The following is a 20,678-nucleotide window of genomic DNA, read 5'->3' as shown; positions in this document are numbered from 1 at the left end:
ACTTTTTTTCTACTATTTATACTTTTAAAAATATTAAGCTTTCTAACACTTTTTTTTAACATTGAAGTCAATGAGAGCATGTTTCAAATCCTTAAAATCTTCTTCCATTCCCAAAAGGTTCAGCTCCTTCATACTTTCACCTACAGACGCCAAACAAACTTTAAAATGTTCACAAAATATTCAGCTATCTGGCTATATTTTTTCAGTTTGATATCTTTTACAGTTTTTGTGAAAAAAGCTGTTTGTTTAGTGATCATTTCAGGAAATTTTAACTATTAAACAGAGTGTACTGGGCTGCTTTTGTTGCCATGGTTACCAAAGCTTCTGTTATACACAGTGATGGGTGGTGGGGGAGGTGGCTGGAGCATCTCAGCTCTGATTACAGAGCCCGGGGAGGGGACAGATACACCATGTACTGATTTATAATAGAGGAATATGATGGGGCAGTTTTGATGGGGCAATTCTGATGGGGGCAGTTTTGATGGTGGCAATATGATGGGGCAGTTTTGATGGGGCAATTCTGATGGGGACAATTTTGATGGTGTCAAGATGATGGGGCAGTTTTGATGGGGGCAATTTTGATGGGCAGTTTTGATGGGGGCAGTTTTGATGGTGACAATATGATGGGGCAGTTTTGATGGGGCAGTTATGACTGTGGCAATATGATGGGGCAATTTTGATGGGGACGGTTTGATAGGGGCAATTTTGATGGGGCAGTTTTGATGGGGCACTATGATGGGGGCAGTTTTGATGGTGGCAATATGATGGGGCAGTTTTGATGGGGACAATTTTGATGGGGCATTTTTGATGGCAATATGATGGGGGCAGTTTTGATGGGGGCCGTTTTAGCAATTCAGCTATTCAGCATTCCCACGCATTTTCCCCAGGAAATGCATTTTCTAGTTTAAACTGAAAAGAAACATTAGAATGATTCGATATTATCAAATATAAAATAGATAATTCAACCTTGAAAGCAGTGATATTACAAATACAGTGGACAAAGACAATTACAGAAAGATGAACTTACAAGCAAAGAAAGAAAAGGAGGTGCATTACAAAGAGAAATGGTATGTCCCCATGCTTCTTAGACCACAAACCAAATAGACTGAGCCAGGGGTGTGTATTCTAATATATACACGCTTGTAATAACCCACCCCTCCGTTCCCCCCTTCCAGGTCGAGACACTACCTCTTCCATATGCTAAGACTGCTACACTGAGCCATGATTGTGGGGGGCTCTCTTAGCCTAGGACAGAATCTTAAAAAAGGTAATTTTTAACACTCCAGCTGCCATTTAGAGTCAAGTAATTCCTGTTCCCTTACCATCTTCCACCTCCTTTGAAGTGACATTCAAACTAGTCCATAGATTATGCTACCAAATGGCCAGGGAAGAGGCTTTTGTCAGATAGCTACTCTGGATAACATTTCACAGGTGGGTATGGTGTCTCTGTTGCTTCTAAGCATGTCCAAGCAATATAGTGAAACTCCAGAGTCATTGAAAGTTCACTGTAAGTCACATTAATAATAAAGTCTATCATTTTCAGGGCTCAAACTTCCACACCAGTTCCCCCTAAAGTTCATTCTTGAACCTATGACCTCTCTTAATGATCATGCACCCACCAACCACAGCCCAGAAGTAGGGATGAGCTTCATGTTCAAGTCAAATCCATGTTCAACTCGAACATCGTATGTTCGCCCGTTCGCCGAATTACGAACGATATGGGCCGTTCGCACCAAATTCGAGTGGTGCGGCATCGCAGTGCATTGCTGGCTGATGATTGGCCAAGCATGCACTATGACCTGCATGCTTGGCCAATCACAGCGCCATCTGTACAGAGAGCCGTAATTGGCCAAAGCCAGCGTGGCTTTGGCCAATTATGTCTCAGGGGGTTTAGTACACGCCCCACACTATATAATGCCGCCTGCACGGTGGCCCTGTGTAGTGTGTTCTGGCATTGAGAGAGAGATAGATAGACAGAGAGACAGTGTCATTTGATTTAAGTTAGATAGAGTAGGCAGGTGAGTCAGTTAGCTGCACTTACAGTGTATTGTGTATATATAAATCCTAGGTGTTGTATCTGTCTATCTGTCTATCTGTCTGTCTATCTATCTATCTATCTATCTATCTATCTATCTATCTATCTATCTATCTATCTATCTATCTATCTATCTATCTATCTATCTATCTATCCATCCATCCATCCATCCATCCATCCATCCATCCATCCATCCATCCATCCATCTATCTATCTATCTATCTATCTATCTATCTATCTATCTATCTATCTATCTATCTATCTATCTATCTATCTATCTCTCTCTCTCTCTCTCTCTATATATATATATATATATATTGTATTCTGTTTAGCTAGATCTGTTCCTGTTATTCTCTTCCTAAAGACAGGCAGGCAGGTGTTTTTACAATATATACAGCTACCTGAAGAAAATTGGTGGTGTTCTTCTGATCCTTTTATTCCTATTAGCTACAGTATTTACAGTTAGTGTAATGCGTCCTCTGCACAGTGCGCACCTAAAGCTACCTGAAGAAAATTAGTGGTGTTCTTCTGATCCTATTAGTACAGTACCGCAGGCAGCTGCAGTATTTACAAGTTAGTGTAGTGCGTCCTCTGCACAGTGTGCACCTAAAGCTACCTGAAGAAAATTAGTGGTGTTCTTCTGATCCTATTAGTACAGTACCACAGGCAGCTGCAGTATTTACAAATTAGTGTAGTGTGTCCTCTGCACAGTGTGCACCTAATGCTACCTGAAGAAAATTGGTGGTGTTCTTCTGATCCTATTAGTACCGCAGGCAGCTGTAGTATATACAAGTTTGTGTAGTGCGTCCTCTGCACAGTGTGCACCTAAGGCTACCTGAAGAAAATTAGCGGTGTTCTTCTGATCCTATTAGTACCATACCGCAGGCAGCTGCAGTATTTACAAGTTAGTGTAGTGCATTCTCTGCACAGAGTGCACCTAAAGCTACCTGAAGAAAAATGGTGGTGTTCTTCTGATACTTTTATTATCACAGGCAGCTGTAGTGTTTACAAGTTAGTATAGTGCGTCCACTGCACAGTGTGCACCTAAAGCTACCTGAAGAAAATAATTGGTGTTCTTCTGATCCTGTTAGTACAGTACCGCAGGAAGCTGCAGTATTTACAAATTAGTGTAGTGCGTCCTCTGCACAGTGTGCACCTAAAGCTACCTGAAAGAAAATTGGTGGTGTTCTTCTGATCCTATTAGTACTGCAGGCAGCTGTAGTATTTACAAGTTAATGTAGTGCGTCCTCTGCACAGTGTGCACCTAAAGCTACCTGAAGAAAATTGGTGGTGTTCTTCTGATCCTATTAGTACCGCAGGCAGCTGTAGTATTTACAAGTTAGTGTAGTGCGTCCTCTGCACAGTGTGCACCTAAAGCTACCTGAAGAAAATTGGTGGTGTTCTTCTGATCCTATTAGTACAGTAACGCAGGCAGCTGCAGTATTTACAAGTTACTGTACTGTGCCTCTGCACAGTGGGCACCTAAAACTACCTGAATTCAATTGGTGGTGTTCTTCTGATCCTATATTAATACCACAGGCAGGCAGCTAAGTATTTACAGTTAGTGTACTGCATCCTCTGCACAGTGTGCACCTAAAGCTACCTGAAGACAATTGCTGTTGTTCTGCTCCTATTAATACCACAGGCAGGCAGCTACAGTATTTACAGTTAGTTTACTGTGTCCTCTGCACAGTGTGCACCTAAAGCTACCTGAATAAAATTGATGGTGTTCTTCTGATCCTATAATAATACCACAGGCAGGCAGCTACAGTATTTAGAAGTTAGTGTAGTGCATCCTCTGCATGGTGTGCACCTAAAGCTACCTGAAGAAAATTGCTGTTGTTCTGCTCCTATTAATACCACAGACAGACAGCTACAGTATTTACAGTTAGTGTACTGTGTCCTCTGCACAGTGTGCACCTAAAGCTACCTGAATAAAATTGGTGGTGTTCTTCTGATCCTATTAATACTACAGGCAGGCAGCTACAGTATTTAGAGTTAGTGTACTGCGTCGTCTGCACAGTGTGCACCTAAAGCTACCTGAAGACAATTGCTGGTGTTCTCATACTAATAATACTACAGGTAGGCAGTTGATTCTGCTAGCTGCAGTATCAGTATATATATACATCCCAGCTTTGTGCAGCTACATCTCACTGAAGGCCATTAGTATGTATGGAAGGCCAACAAGAAGAGGCAGACAGTCACAAGCCAATAAAAGAGGGCAAGCAGTTTCTGTGTCTAGAGGCAACAGTGCTGGTCGTGGAGACGGTGCATCCTCATCAGCACGCGGTCGTGGGACATGCTTGTCCTTTTTTTCGGCAGCTGGCCGTGTTGAGCCGCAACATGTGGAAGACATTGTAGAGTGGATGACCAAGCCGTCCTCATCCTCCTCATCCTCTCTCACCCAGGCTCAGGGTACTTTGTCTGGCAAAGCAGCTGCCAACGCGTCCTCTTCCCTTGGCTCAATGGCATCAGTCACTCCTTCCCTAGCCCCACCATGTACTTCTGAGGAGTCCCCCAAACTGTTTGACCACAGTGTTGGGTACATGCTCCAGGAGGATGCCCAGCATTTTGAAGGCTCTGATGATGGTACCCAGCTAGAGGAAGGCAGTAACGTGAGCCCAGAGAGAGAGGGTGCCCAAGAAGGACAGCAATCTGGCAGTCATGTTCCCCCAGCAGCAGCATACTGCCAGCTTTGCTCCAGTGATGAGGAGGGAGGGGATGATGAGGTCACTGACTCCATGTGGGTGCCTGATAGGAGAGAGGAGAGAGGAGGAGTAGGCACATCACCAACGAGGCAGGATGCCCTCCAGGGGCCAGCTTAAGGGCAGCACACCAACTGCATCACACCGCAGAGCTCCGCATGTGCAGGGCGCTGCTGTCTCTGTGCGTTATTCCAAAAGTTCTTTGGTGTGGGCCTTTTTTGAGACAAGTGCATCAGATCCCACCACTGCTATTTGCAACATATATCTCCCACTTGGGCACCATATGCTTGACCAGACATATGTTGACCGGCCATGCAGTTCGTTGGCAAGCGTATCTAAAAGACCCACACCAAAGAACAAAGAGGACCTCTCCTTGCTTCTCATCAGCTGGGATCTCCAACCCCACTATACCTTCAGTCCTCTCTGAAACCTGCACTTAGAGGAATGAAGGTGTAGAATTGGGTGTGTCAAAGCCAAGTACTTGGGGGCAATCTGCTATCGGTACACCGACGTCAGATTGTACCAGGCAAATTTTCCTGCCCCAGCTGCTGCACTGCTGAAACAAGTTCGCTCCACATGCCCAGTGGTTGAATGCTAGCTTGGCTAAATTGCTAGCACTTCAACTGCTGCATTTTCAGTTGGTAGACTCTGCCACCTTCCGTGAGTTTGTAGAATGTGCGGTTCCCCAGTGGCAGGTTCCCAAATGCCACTTTTTCTCACAGAATGCGATTCCAGCTCTCTACCGGCATGTGGAAGGCAATGTCTTGGCCTTGCTGGACAGGGCAGTCAGCGGTAAGGTGCATATTATCGCTGACTCATGGTCCAGCAGGCATGGACAGGGACGTTACCTATCTTTCACCGCACACTGGGTGACTCTTCTGGCAGCTGGGAAGGACAGAGTGCAGTAGTGTTTGAGGTTGTTCTGCCACCACGCCTCCAAAATACTACTAGTGGTGATTCTGCCACACCTCTCTCCTCTACCCTCTCCTCTTCTTCTTCCTCCATGGCCTGTTCCTGTGCTGATTTGTCTTCGGAACCAGCGGTGCTCCATAGGCGTTCAAGGGCTACGTAAGCACGCAGGCCAAAAGATGCTACGCGGTGCTTGAGCTGATGTGCTTGGGGGACAGGAGCCACACTGGGCAGAGATTCTGTCAGCTCTGCAGGGGGAGGTTCAGAGGTGGTTGACGCCACACCAGCTTAAGGCAGGTATGGTGGTTTGCGACAATGGCACCAACCTCCTCTTCGCCCTCCGACAGGGACAACAGACCCATATGCCCTGTTTGGCTCACGTCCTTAACTTGGTGGTGCAGCGGTTCTTGGGCAGGTACCCGGGCTTACAGGATGACCCGAGGCAGGCCAGGAAAGTCTTTTTGCATTTCCGCAGGTCATATAATGCCAGTGCTCGGCTAGCTGACCTCGAAAAGAAATTTAACCTGCCCAGGAACCGCCTAATCTGTGACATGCCCACCAGGTGGAACTCAACGTTGGCCATGCTGCAGTGGCTGCACATGCATCAGAGGGCCATCAATGAGTACCTGTGCGACTATGGCACCAGGACAGGGTCAGGGGAGCTTGTTCTTTTTCCCACGCCAGTGGGACATGATTAGGGATGCATGCACTGTCCTGTCACCATTTTAGGAGGCCACGAGGATGGTGAGCAGTGACAGTGCATGCATCAGTGACACTGTCCCCCTTGTCCACCTGTTGGAGCACATGCTGCATGGAATAATAGATAGGGCACTTGAGGCAGAACAGAAGCAGGAAGAGGAGGACTTCCTTAGCTCTCAAGGCCCCCTTTATCCAGACAGTGTTCCTGCGTGCCAGCCAATCACACAGGAAGAGGATGAGGAGGAGGAGGAAGAGGAGGAAGAGGAGGATTGTGTCAGCATGGAGGTGGAGCTTGGCACTCAGCATCAGCAGCAGTCTTTAAGGGGTCATTTACAGTCCCAAGTAACCCATGGACTTGTACGTGGCTGGGAGGAGGTGGCTGCGGATCATGTCGTCCTTAGTGACCCAGAGGACTCCGGACCGAATGCCTCAGCAAACCTACGCTGCATGGCCTCCCTGATCCTGCAAAGCCTGCGGAAGGATCCTCATATTCGTGGTATCAAGGAGAGGGATCAATACTGGTTGGCTACCCTCCTTGATCCACGTTACAAGGGTAAGGTTGCGGACCTTATCTTGTCATTGCAGAGGGAGCAGAGGATGAAACATCTTCGGGAGGCCTTGCAGAAAGGTCTGTGCAATGCATTCCCAGAGACTGGGAGGTTACAAACTACTGTTTCTGGACAATGTGTTGCTGAGGCTTTGATCAGTCAAAGAAGGAGCAGTGGAGAAGGTGGCTGTCTGACCGATGCGTTCAGACAATTTTTTAGTCCGCAGCTCCAAGGTATGATCTGTTTCAGCAACCATCGCCACCGTCTGTTTTACATGGTGCAGGAATGCCTAGGGGCAAGATCTGACTTGCACCTCTTTCCCATCGAATATCCTCTGGGTTACTGGGTCTTGAGGATGGATCACTGGCCAGAGCTTGCACAGTATGCAATTGAGCTACTGGCCTGTCCTGCATCCAGCGTTCTTTCGGAACGCACATTCAGTGCTGCTGGAGGCTTTGTAACCGATCACAGGGTGCGCCTGTCCACCAACTCGGTCGATCGACTGACCTTCATAAAAATGAATCACTCTTGGATCACCACCAGCTACCATGCACCTGATGCTGATGTAACCGAATAATTTTATTTGAAATGTCAGATCCCTTCAAGACTGCCTATGCTGATGCTGAGTGACTATCCTCTTCCTCCTCAATGATCATGCTCATAGCTTGTAAGAATATTTTTGATTCTGGGCGCCGCCACCAGTGGCTAAGGTCCAATTTTTCAACCCCTGTTTAACAGGGGCGTGTAATTACAATTTTTGATGCAATGTTTTGCAAGGAGGGTTCGTTGCTGTGCTCAACTGGAGTATTTGTGAGGGGTTGCAGTGTTGTGGCACAGCACCAGTCCCTAAGGCCCAATTTTTCAGCCCCTGTTTCACAGGGGCGTGTAATAACAATTTTTGATGCAATACTTTGCAGCAGGGCTTGTTCCTGCGCTCCAACTAGAGTATCTGCGAGGGGTTGCAGTGTTGTGGCACCAGCACCAGTGCCTAAGGCCCCAATTTTTCATCCCCTGTTTAACAGGGATGTGTAATTACAATTTTTGATGCAATACTTTGCAGCAGGGCTCGTTCCTGCACTCCAACTGGAGTATCTGTGAGGGGTTGCAGTGTTGTGGCACCAGCACCAGTGCCTAAGGCCCAATTTTTCAGTCCCTGTTTAACAGGGGTGTGTAATTACAATTTTTGATGCAATACTTTGCAGCAGGGCTCTTTCCTGCACTCCAACTAGAGTATCTGTGAGGGGTTGCAGTGTTGTGGCACCAGCACCAGTGCCTAAGGCCCAATTTTTGAGTCCCTGTTTAACAGGGGTGTGTAATTACAATTTTTGATGCAATACTTTGCAGCAGGACTCGTTCCTGCGCTCCAACTAGAGTATCTGTGAGAGGTTGCAGCGTTGTGGCACCAGTGCCTAAGGCCCAATTTCTCTTCCCCTGTTCAACAGGTGCATGTAATTACAATTCTTGATCTAATATTTCACAGCAGGGCCCGTTCCAGCTCCCACCAAGAGTAACTGTGAGGACTTACAGTGTTGTGGCAACACCACCACCACCACCACCAAAGACCCAGTTTTTCTGCCCCTGTTCAACAGGTGCATGTAATTACAAGTCTTGATCTAATATTTCACATCAGGGCCCGCTTCTGCGCCCACCAAGAGTAACTGTGAGGACTTACAGTGTTGTGGCACCAGCACCACCACCACCAAAGGCCCAATTTTTCTGACCCTGTTCAACAGGGGCATGTAATTACAATTCTTCATCTAATATTTCACAGCAGAGCCCGTTCCTGCGCCCACCAAGAGTAACTGTGAGGGCTTACAGTGTTGTGGCAACACCAACACCTAAGGCCGCAATTTCTGCAGAGTATATAGGGAAGGCCCCTACTTTCAAACATCCAACTTACAAACGACTCCTACTTGCAAATGGAAGGAGACAACAGGAAGTGAGATGAAATCTACCCCTAGGAAGGGAAATTCCCTCCTGTAAGAGTTAACATGGGAAAAACGTGTCTCCTCTCCACTGATGCTTTATTACCAATCGTTGTTTCACTAAAAACCTCAAATTGTCAAAAAACATTTGTCATTGGGACAGAAAGTGAGGTGAAATCTTCTGAAGAGGTGCACAGACAGCAAAACAAATGTCACAGGGGTGATAACCCTTCCCTATGTTTTCCAAAAAGCTTAAAAATAGATTTTTTGACTAGAGCTACACTTTAAAAAAGGGCCTGGTAATGGACTGGGGGGGGTACCCATGCCTTTGTCTCACTGATTTTCATCCATATTGCCAGGACCCGACATTACATTAAAGCCGCAAGCAGTTTTAAATGATCGGTCAGTGGACCGCTGTCAGCTCCTTTTTAAATTAGTGTTTTTAACAATAAAATATACATTTTCGGGTTTACACTATGAGGCTCACTTCTTTTTTGCCACATATGGATGCTTAATGCTGGGGATTAATCAGAGGTGATTGTGACATCAGAGAAGGGAAGGAGGACTGAGGACTGTCACCAAGGATCATCACTGCTGGATTTTGTCTATATGCCTGTTACCCCTGCAGGGGTTGGGCACTCTGGTGAGTGAGGGCACGAGTCGGGGTGCATTGGAAGATGGGGAGCACTTGCCACATCAAGAATATTGTCATTTTACTGAAGGGACACATCACAGTTTTTTTTAAAAAAAATTTTGGGGACACTGTTTTTCATCATCACTTTGTTTATGAAATGGACAGTTTACACATCAAAGCTGGACACTTTTACCGGAATGGTTTAGATTGGATTTTTCACCACTTGTTTTTTATCACAGTTTGGATTGTTCACAGATTTTTATTGATGTATTAGAGTACATATGTTATAGCACACTGCACTTTAATGTTTAATATATTGCTGTAAGAGCATTACACACATATATATAGCTCTTTTTCCCACAACTTTTTACACTTATATTTTATATATATCATTTTTACACTTATATATTTATGATCATTATCCAGTGCATATATGGTTGAACAGCGCTAATTCCCCCATTATAGAATTTTATTACATTAAAGCCGCCAGCAGTTTTAAATGACTTTTATTCCTTTAAAAATGTCATTTTGTGCAGGGACTGTTCTAAGCACAGGAAACATGCGCCACTTTACAGGCATACTATAGACACCCCCCAGGTACGATATGTAAAGGAAAATTTCACTTCTTTGTTTCCACTTTAAGCATCATTAAAATCACTGCTCCCGAAAAAAGGGCCATTTTTAAAACCTTTTTTTGCATTGATATATGTGCCCTGGGGCAGGACCCGGGTCCCCAAATCCTTTTTAGGACAATACCATGCAAATTAGCCTTTAAATTTAGCACTTTTGATTTCGAATGTTTGAGTCCCATAGACTTCAATGGGGTTCTAAAGTTTGCGCAAATTTTCAGTCCGTTCTCAGGTTCTGGTGCGAACCGAACCGGGGGGGTGTTCGGCGCATCCCTACCCAGAAGGCCCCAACCCCCTAACCACCACCACTGCTCCCTCTTCTTCCTTTCTTGAACATGACAAAATTTGTTATCTGCTCTGATCAACACATCAAGATAGACTTGAGACTGATCGATCAAAGAAGTTCTGGTGCCTCTGAGACTTCCCATCCAAAACATGAGTGCCTGTGCTGTGCTGTTTCTTCCCTCTCTGCCTTGGAAGAGCAGATCTCCAACATCGATGGAGGGATCCTGGCATTATTTAGTCCCATAACTTGTGACTAAGGTATAATGATTGCAACGATTGGATCGAGACAGCACTTTTCAACATGGTGAAGGAAAGTTCAGGAGAGTCTTAGTCATTGCACCTTTTTCTCAAGAAATGATTTGGTTGTCGTTTCTTCTTCAGGTGGTTGTAGGGCGGGCCTCTGGACAGTCGTGCATAAATACAAAAAAAGAGAATGTCGTTGTACAGTTATTGGAGGAATGCCAGACAGGAGCAGCGGCTTGACCATTAAGACTAAATACTTAAAAGGGGTGTAATATGAACGAGTAAAGTGGGATCCCCACAGGGTAAAGAATCTGAGCAACAGCCAGTATCAACCATGGCCCTTGAAGGTAGGAATAGCCAATATTGCATGCTATTGCAGGGTCCCTGGGTTCACCACTCCTGCTCACGGGACTTAGGTTAAAGCAGTAGACAGGCTGGGAGATGTAGAATTACAATAAGACATAAGACCTGGATGTCCAGGGCAATGGTTGTGAAATATGGTACTACTTGTAAACCATTTTATAGGACCCACTGGACTCTTAAGAGTCAGGCAGGAATGGTAAAGCCTTACAATTCACAGCTCATCTCTCCCATATTAGTGATCAATCGGTCAGGTACAAAAAAATATTAAAAAGGAGAGAATAAAACAACTGTTGCCAAAAAAACTTTTAAAATTGAGTCAAATCTGACAGCACTTTATTACTCAATTTTTTTTAGAGGCTTTTCCCCAAAACAACAAAAAGAAAAATATAGTTCTAGGGTCCTCTTTTAAATGCACACAATACATCACATTGATCTCTTAATAGATATCCACATCAGGACATTAACAGGGTGGAGTTTACTAAAGCTGTGGCCATAAGACTGTACCTGAATAAACTTTTCCCATTAAGAAACCTTAGTTTGAGATATTTGGATTAACCTCTTTCAGTCTTGAGATATCACCCAAATCGTCCACTCCGCTCCTCCTAAGACATCCTGATTTCCAGCTCCCTTGTTACCTCCTCCCATGTTCAACATTAGGACCACTCTGGAACCCCTGGAACTCCCCACCCTAATAAATCCAGCCAGGCCCTAGCCTTTTCACACCTAGGTGATCCCTGAAAACAAATTTATTCAGAGAAGCCTACCCCACCTCCAGGTAAAATGTTACCTCAGCCAGCTCCATATCAGATAATTCCCAGCAGCTATTACTTTTGTACCACCCCCTCCCCTTACATCAAAAACCCCTTGAGCAGGGTCCTTCTATTCATGCCCTGCACAAACTGTTGGCACTATTTAAATCCTGTTGCCCAAACTTCCCAACTAACCAACTTTTAACTCCTCTCCGAATCCCAACAGAAGTTTCAGTAGGTTTAAGGGGGTGTCAGGTTTGCTATAAAACCTTTCTTCAAGGGTACTCGGGGTACAACCCGGTGTTCCTGCTATATCCATGCCAAGGACAAGAGGAGATTTACAATTAACTCCCTTGAGGTAGTGTACCCTATTGAGTACAATTTAACCTGATGCTGAATGCATCACTAGACATGTGATACCAGCACCAGTACGCAGGTCTCAAGTATTTTTTACTTTGCTTAGGACCAGTTGGGACACTATCCCAGCCTCCATTAGATATGACCCCTTCCTGTGCCAGCATTGCTGTTTCATGATTCTGTCCTTTTCTCTAGACATAGCACAACACCTTCCTTTTTCCAGCACCCATCAGAACCAGTCATCTGAGGCTGTCCAGACTCATAAACCATCAGAACAAGATGGACTTCAGGGTGTAACACAATAGAGTCTGATAGGATAGTACCCAGATTGACCATGATATATGCACATTATTCCGTTCCTGCCATTAGGGATGAGAACAGTGCAAGTTAGATTTTGACAACCCTGGAACCCTGGAGTCATCCACCAATCCATATGACTCATAGTCAACTTGGATACTACCCCGACCTGCCTGTTTTTGCAAAGTGGAAATTGCCCCACTGAGAAAGAGTCTATCATGTACCAGATAAGACCAGAACTGTGTGGACTTCAACAGAGGAAACCTAGACGTGTATAAGTGAAAATATAAATGCTTTATTAAACATAAACAAACAAATATAACACAACCACCTCCAATATCACTCAGTGCACCACAACCAATACAAAACAGAACCCCACAAATAATAATAATAACAGAACAAATATATACAAGTAAGGCAAATAAAGGAAAAAATAAGATCATAAACAGAGCCAGGCCAGGGTCATCAACAGGAAGTCAGCAGCTGGGGAAGGGAAACAAACAGGACAAGAGAGGATGGATGGATCACAGGAGGGATGGGTCAGATACAAGGCTCAGGGTCCAGAGCAAGGAAACAGACAGGGAACAGGAACAACAGGCTCCAGGAATCAGATCTCAGGTACAGGAATCAGGTTTCAGGAATCAGGTACAGGAAACAGGATACAGGCTGCAGGCTGTAGGTCAGGGCTCAAGGAAAATACCAAGGCAAGATATGTGTGTACCTGCCGGGTATTTATACTGCAGCTGCTAATTAAAGTCAGGTGACGCCTGTATGCAGAGGGGAATAAATGCTCCATACTGCCAGGATTCCTCCACTGGTGGACGTCAGTACTGTGGCCCAAAGGTGACAAAATACCAGCAGGGAAAAGCTCTTCTGACAGCTCCAAACTGCCAGGAGACACCTGCTGGTGGACCTCAGTACTGCACGCCAAATGATCGAAATCACCAGCAGAGGGGACCTTTCCTGACAGTACCCCCCCTCGAAGGAGCGACCTTCGGATGCTCCAACTAGCCATTGCTTGGGAAAGTCCATGGTGTCCAGCTGGGCAGCAGGCACCTCAAGCTGGGCAGTGGGCACTTCAAGCTGGGCAGCGGCAGTGGCACATCAGGCTGGGTAGCAGACAGGAACACATCAGGCTGGGCAGTGGACAGGAACACATTAGGCTGGGCAGCGGACAGGAACACATCAGGCTGGGCAGTGGACAGGAACACATCAGTCTGAGCAGCAGGTTCCAGGCCGTCGAGCTGAGCAGCGGGCAATGAGACATCAGACTGGAAAGCGGGCTCATCAGGCTTGAAAGCGTGCCCACCAGGCTGGAAAGCGGGCTCACCAGGCTGGAAAGTGGGCTCACCAGGCCGGAAAGCGGGCACATCAGGCTGGAGAGCGGGCACATCAGGCTGGAAGGCAGGCACATCAGGCTGGAAGGCAGGCACATCAGACTGGAAAGCGGGCTCATCAGGCTGGAAAGCAGGCTCATCAGGCTGGAAAGCGGGCTCATCAGGATGGAAAGCGGGCACATCAGGCTGGAAGGCAGGTACATCAGGCTGGAAAGTGGGCACATCAGCATGGAGAGCGGGCACATCAGGCTGGAACACTGGCACCTCCGGCTGGATGACTGACCCCTCAGGCTGGAACACTGGCCCCTCAGGCTGGAACACCTCTGACTGGAACACTGGCCCCTCAGGCTGGAACACCTCCAGCTGGAACACTGGCACCTCTGGCTGGAAGACTGGCCCCTCAGGCTGGAACACCTCCGGCTGGAACACTGGCACCTCCGGCTGGAACACTGACCCCTCAGGCTGGAACACCTCCGGCTGGAACAATGGCACCTCCGGCTGGAACACTGGCACCCCCGACTGGAACACTGGCACCTCAGGCTGGAACATTGGCGCCTCAGGCTGGAACACTGGTGCCTCAGGCTGGAACTCTGGCACTTCAGGCTGGAACTCTGGCACTTCAGGGTGGGGGGCCAGTGCCTGTTATCCAGTCCGATGTCCTGATGTCCGCTTTCCAGCCTGATGTCCTGGTACCTGCCTTCCTGCCTGAAGTGCCAGAGTTCCAGCCTGAGGCACCAGAGTTCCAGCCTGAGGCGCCAGAGTTCCAGCCTGAGGCGCCAGAGTTCCAGCCTGAGCCGCCAGAGTTTCAGCCGGGGGTGCCAGTGTTCCAGCCAGGGGTGCCAGTGTTCCAGCCGGAGGTGTTCCAGCCTGTGGAACTCAAGCTGGAACACTGGCACCCCCGGCTGAAACACTGGCACCCCCGGCTGAAACACTGGCACCTCAGGCTGGAACACTGGCGCCTCAGGCTGGAATATTGGCGCCTCAGGCTGGAACTCTGGCACCTCAGGCTGGAACTCTGTTGCCTCAGGCTGGAACTCTGGCGCTTCAGGCTGGAAGGCGGTTACCAGGACATTAAGCTGGAAAGCGGACATCAGGACATCAGACTGGATGACAGGCACTGGCCCCTCAGGCTGGAACTCCTCTGGCTGGAACACTGGCACCTCCGGCTGGAACACTGGCACCCCCGGCTGGAACACTGGCACCTCAGGCTGGAACACTGGCACCTCAGGCTGTATCACCGGTGCCTCAGGCTGGAACTCTGGCACCTCAGGCTGGAACTCTGGCGCCTCAGGCTGGAACTCTAGTGCCTCAGGCTGGAACTCTGGTGCTTCAGGCTGGAACTCTGGCGCCTCAGGCTGGAACTCTGGCACTTCAGGCTGGAAGGTGGGTGCCAGGACATCAGGCTGGAAAGCGGACATCAGGACATCGGACTGAATAACAGGCACTGGGACATCAGACTGGGTTGCAAGCACTGGGACGTTGGACTGGGTTGCAAGCACTGGGACGTCGGACTGGGTTGCAAGCACTGGGACGTTGGACTGGGTTGCAAGCACTGGGATGTCGGACTGGGTTGCAAGCACTGGGACGTCAGACTGGGTTGCAAGCACTGGGACATCAGACTGGGTTGCAAGCACTGGGACGTCAGACTGGGTTGCAAGCACTGGGACGTCAGACTGGGTTGCAAGCACTGGGATGTCAGACTGGGTTGCAAGCACCAGGACGTCAAACTGGGTAGCAAGCACTGGGATGTCAGACTGGATTGGATTAGCTGGTGCGGAGGCAGTTTGGGTTACTGGCAGGATGGTCTTGGTTGGAAAAAACTTTTGTTTTTTTCTTGGGTTTAGTCACTGAGGCTCTGTAGGTGGGGGGTGGAGCAGACTGGAAAGGAGGATTGGGATATGGTGTAGAAGAGATAACCGTAGCTGGAGGAAGTTTTTTGGATTAGTAGGCAGCTGAGAAGAGGCAGGTGGGTTGAATGCAGGATAGGTACAGGGAGCAGAGACTGGATATGAGTATCTGGTTAGAAGAAATGTATACTGAGCTGCAATTGAGTTTGGCGTGGGTGATGGGGAGACAGACTTGTGAGCAGGTAGGTGTCTGATGGCAGAGGTGGTTTGTTGTGGGTTGGTTGGGGCTGGTTGTAACATATTAGACCATGCTGAGAGTATGGGTTGGACAAAGGATGGATCACATGCTGCCTGTCTAACAAGGGTCTGTACTGAGTGAATACACTCCAAAAGCTTCTGCTGAGAACAGATGGAATAGTACTCAAAAAAGCATGTGGAATCATCCTCTAACAGCCACACCAGAGACTCCACCTGATCAGCACTGAACGGGGGAGAAAAATCATCACTGGTTTTAGGAACACAGGACAGGGTTAGCTCAGCACATATTTGGATCAAAAGCTGCACATCCCCAAACACCATACAGCCCTGGTCAACCAGGGAGTGAACCAAATGGATGATCTCAAGTAGCTGGTCATTGGTCCACTCTTTTAGTGACTGGCGGAGATACTCGCCACTTTCTAACGCCAGCAGAGCATAATATGGGATCACATTGGGATTCATTCCAGCAAAGCCAGCAGAACCAAGATGGTTCCTCTGTGCAGCCACTTCTGGTCAGGGATGGCCTTGGTATTCTATCATGTACCAGATAAGACCAGAACTGTGTGGACTGCAACAGAGGAAACCCAGACGTGTATAAGTGAAAATATAAATGCTTTATTAAAGATAAATGAATAAATATTACACAACCACCTCCAATATCACTCAGTACACCACAACCAATACAAAACAGAACCCCACAAATAATAATAATAACAGAACAAATATATACAAGTAAGGCAAATACCGAGATAATAAACAGAGCCAGGCCAGGGTCGTCAACGGGAGGTCAGCATGTGGGGGAAGGGAAACAAACAGGACAAGAGAGGATGGATGGATCATAGGAGGGACAGGTCAGATACAAGGCTCAGGGTCCAGAGCAAGGAACAGGCAGGGAACAGGAACAACAGGCTCCAGGAATCAGGTCTCAGGTACAGGAATCAGGTTTCAGGAATCAGGTAAACAGGATCCAGGCTGCAGGTCAGGGCTCAAGGAAAATACCAAGGCAAGATATGTGTGTACCTGCCAGGTATTTATACTGCAGCTGCTAATTAAAGTCAGGTGACACCTGTCTGCAGAGGGAAATACCTGCTCCATACTGCCAGGATTCCTCCGCTGGTGGACGCCAGTACTGTGGCCCAAAGTTGACAAAATACCAGCAGGGAAAAGCTATTCTGACAGCTCCAAACTGCCAGGAGACACCTGCTGGTGGACCTCAGTACTGCACACCAAATGATCGATATTACCAGCAGAGGGGACCTTTCCTGACAGAGTCAGTCACTTCTCTGAGGTCCTGGAACACCACTTGTTGTACCTGGATGCTGGACAGAGCAAGGTGGATTTCCGAACCCCTTCCCTGATATGTAGCACAAGACCTCCCAATGTGTTCCTGATTATCTACAGCTCCATAGTGTTTAAGGTACCCAATGCCCTGCCTCCAGCTCCAAAGGCAGTCTTCATTAAGCCTCTCTTTATCCTACATATGGGAAATAGTTGGAATACCCGGATTGAAATCAACCTGAAACCAGGTACACTTGATTCTTTATAAAGGCTGCACACCTTTTACCTCCTTTATCAATCCAGTAATCAGGAAATGTTTTTCCTCCATACAACATAAACTGCCTACACTATTCAGATAGGACTTACATGAATGGCAGGGGCATAGTGCAGCACTGGGCTTACCGGCATTCAGGACACAGACAACTAGTTGGGGTACACAAGGAGCCTAGGACAGGAAGGACACCTATGGGTAATAAGTGAGGAGAATACAGCATGCCCACACATATAATGAAAGTGAGGGCCCTTGGAACAGCCAAGAGCTGGCCACACCCCATACAATTTTCCTGCGTAACTCTTCTCCAGACTCACCCAAAACTATACAATACAAGGCCAGACCTATACACACTCAACTTGTAGGCAGTCAGGCAGGCCCTCGTACTACATACCTGAAGGTAACTCTAAAGTAAATTGAACAACAAACATTCCATAATGTGTATCCAGTTCAATAAACTGCTGCAACCAGACACAACTGGCCAACAGACAAAGAGAAATCTCTTGCAGCACTGAGGTGCCGGGATCGCTGAATATTAGGGAGTTCAATTCAAGCCGATACTAGTGACAGATACGCAACAGACCCATTAGACAACTAGTAACAAATAGCCACGTAAAAACAGATCAACAGGAATCCCTATGAGCAAATAGAGTTGCATGGTGACACTGGGCAGAAAGTAGGCTTGAAATACACTTGGGGACACACAGAACTCCTGAAATCGTTAATAGATCAATCTCCCCAGTTGACTTTTCCAAAGCATTCTAAAAAAAATGGCTTAACCATTTGACCACTGGGCACTTAAACCCCCTTCCTAACCAGACCAATTTTCAGCTTTCGGTGCTCTCACATTTTGAAAGACAATTACTCATTCATGTATCACTGTACCCATATGAAATTTTCATCCTTTTTTTACACAAATAGAGCTTTCTTTTGGTGGTATTTAATCACCTCTGGGTTTTTTATTTTCTGTGTTATAAATGAAAAAGTAATTTTCTTCATAAATTTGGGCCAAAATTTATACTGATACATATCTTTGGTAAAAATAACCCAAATTAATGGACATTATTTAGTCTGTGTGAAAGTTATAGAGTCTACAAGCTATGGTGCCAATCACTGAAATTTGATCACATCTGATCACACACTGAGGCCGAGGATCTCATTTGTTGAGACCATAACAAGCCAGGAAAGTACAAATACCCACAAAATGACCCCTTTTTGGAAAGTAGACATTCCAAGGTATTTAGTAAGAGGCATGGTGAGTTTTTTGAAGTTGTTATTTTTTCCCACAATTCTTTGCAAAATGAAGATTTTTTTTATTTTTATTTTTTTTCACACGAAATTGTCATTATAACAGGTTATTTCTCTCACATGGCATGTACATTCCACAAGTGACCCCAAAATATATTCTACTACTCCTCCTGAGTATGGCAATACCACATGTGTGAGACTTATACACAGCCTGCCCACATACAGAGGCCCAACATTGAAGTAGCACATTCAGGCATTCTAGGAGAATAAATTACACATCTAATCTCTCAACCACCTATTACACTTTTGAAGGCCCTGGAGCACCAGGACAATGGAAACGCCCACAAAGTGACCCCATTTTGGAAAGAAAACACCCCAACGTATAATTTATGAGGCATAATGAGTCTTTTGAACGGTTCATTTTTTTCCAGAAGTTTTTGGAAAATGTGGAAAAAAAATGAAAACGCATTTTTTTTACACAAAGTTGTCCATTTCTAAGATATTTTCAACACATAGCATGTACATAGCAAAAATGACACCCAAAATGTATTCTGCTACTCTTCCTGAGTATGGCGATACCACATGTGTGAGACTTTTACACAGCCTGGCCACATACAGAGGCCCAACAATGAAGTAGCACATTCAGGCATTCTAGGAGCATAAATTAAACATCTAATCTCTCAACCACCTATTACACTTTTGAAGGCCCTGGAGCACCAGGACAATGGAAAACGCCCACAAAATGACCCCAATTTGGAAAGCAAACACCCCAATGTATAATCTATGAGGCATAATGAGTCTTTTGAACGGTTCATTTTTTTCCAGAAGTTTTTGGAAAATGTGGAAAAAAAATGAAAGCACATTTTTTTTACACAAAGTTTTCCATTTCTAAGATATTTCCAACACATAGCATGCACATAGAAAAAATGACACCCCAAAATATATTCTGCCACTCCTCCTAAGTATGGCAATACCACATGTGTGAGACTTTTACACAGCCTGGCCACATACAAAGGCCCAACATTGAAGTAGCACATTCAGGCGTTATAGGAGCATAAATTACACATCTAATTTCCTTACAATCTATCACATTTTTGAAGGCCCTTCATATTTCTAACACATAGCATGAACATACCAAGAATTACACCCTCAAATACATTCTGCTGAGCAAAGGGTAAACAAAAGATTACCTGTGGTTTAGTAATGCAGTTGTCCACATTTAAGACCCTCTGACTCACCCACAAATGCATACAAGGTAACGCCCTCAATACCTCAGAGAGAAAATAAAACACTAGACTCCCAATCGCAATCTGCAATCATCTAATCAAAACCTCCTCCTCATTCCCAAATACTGCTACAAAGCAAGGGGAGAACGAAGATTCGCAGTCCAGGGACCTCGGCAATGGAACGCTCTTCCGACTCACATCCGCATGGAAGAAAACTATCTGGCCTTCAGGAAAAAACTCAAGACCTTCCTCTTCTAAGAGGAGGACAGCACAAAATGCATTAGCGCCTTGAGGCGATTCAGTACGCATTTGCAGCGCTTTACAAATCATTCATTCATTCATTTACAGCAGGCAGGGATGTGGTCAGCGACAGTGAATGGAATTGTCCAGGCAGCAGGCAGGAATATTGTCCATAGTCAATACAGGCAGGGATACTGTCCATATACAGTCCAGGGTCAGTGCAAGTAGAGACATTTCCAGCAGTGCCAAAATATTGGTCCTGGTAGTAAGCAGGAACATGGTCCAAGTAGCAGGCCAGGAAAGAATGGGGACAGGGGTAGAGGCTTCTCCCACCCAAATCTATTTGAAGCCTCCGAGTCTCCAGACTCTAAATCTGGGAATGAGAAAACTAAAAAAATAGTTTGCTTCATCCAGAAAAACATTTCTGGAGCCCCTCACATATGTGAGACCCCTGTGTTCCCACTAGCATAGCAGGATAAATGATCAGTCCAACAGGCAGACAAAAAACGTGGTCAAACAGTCCAGGGTCAGTTCCAGAGCAGGCAGAGGTAGGTACAATTTAGCGTTAGGCAGAAGCTTGGTCGTATAATAGGCT

This window comes from Aquarana catesbeiana, linkage group LG01, assembly GCF_042186555.1.
Source record: "Aquarana catesbeiana isolate 2022-GZ linkage group LG01, ASM4218655v1, whole genome shotgun sequence".
NCBI classification, from domain to species: Eukaryota; Metazoa; Chordata; class Amphibia; order Anura; family Ranidae; genus Aquarana; species Aquarana catesbeiana.
The sequence above is the reverse complement of the archived record's forward strand: the minus strand, read 5'-3'. Positions refer to the sequence as shown.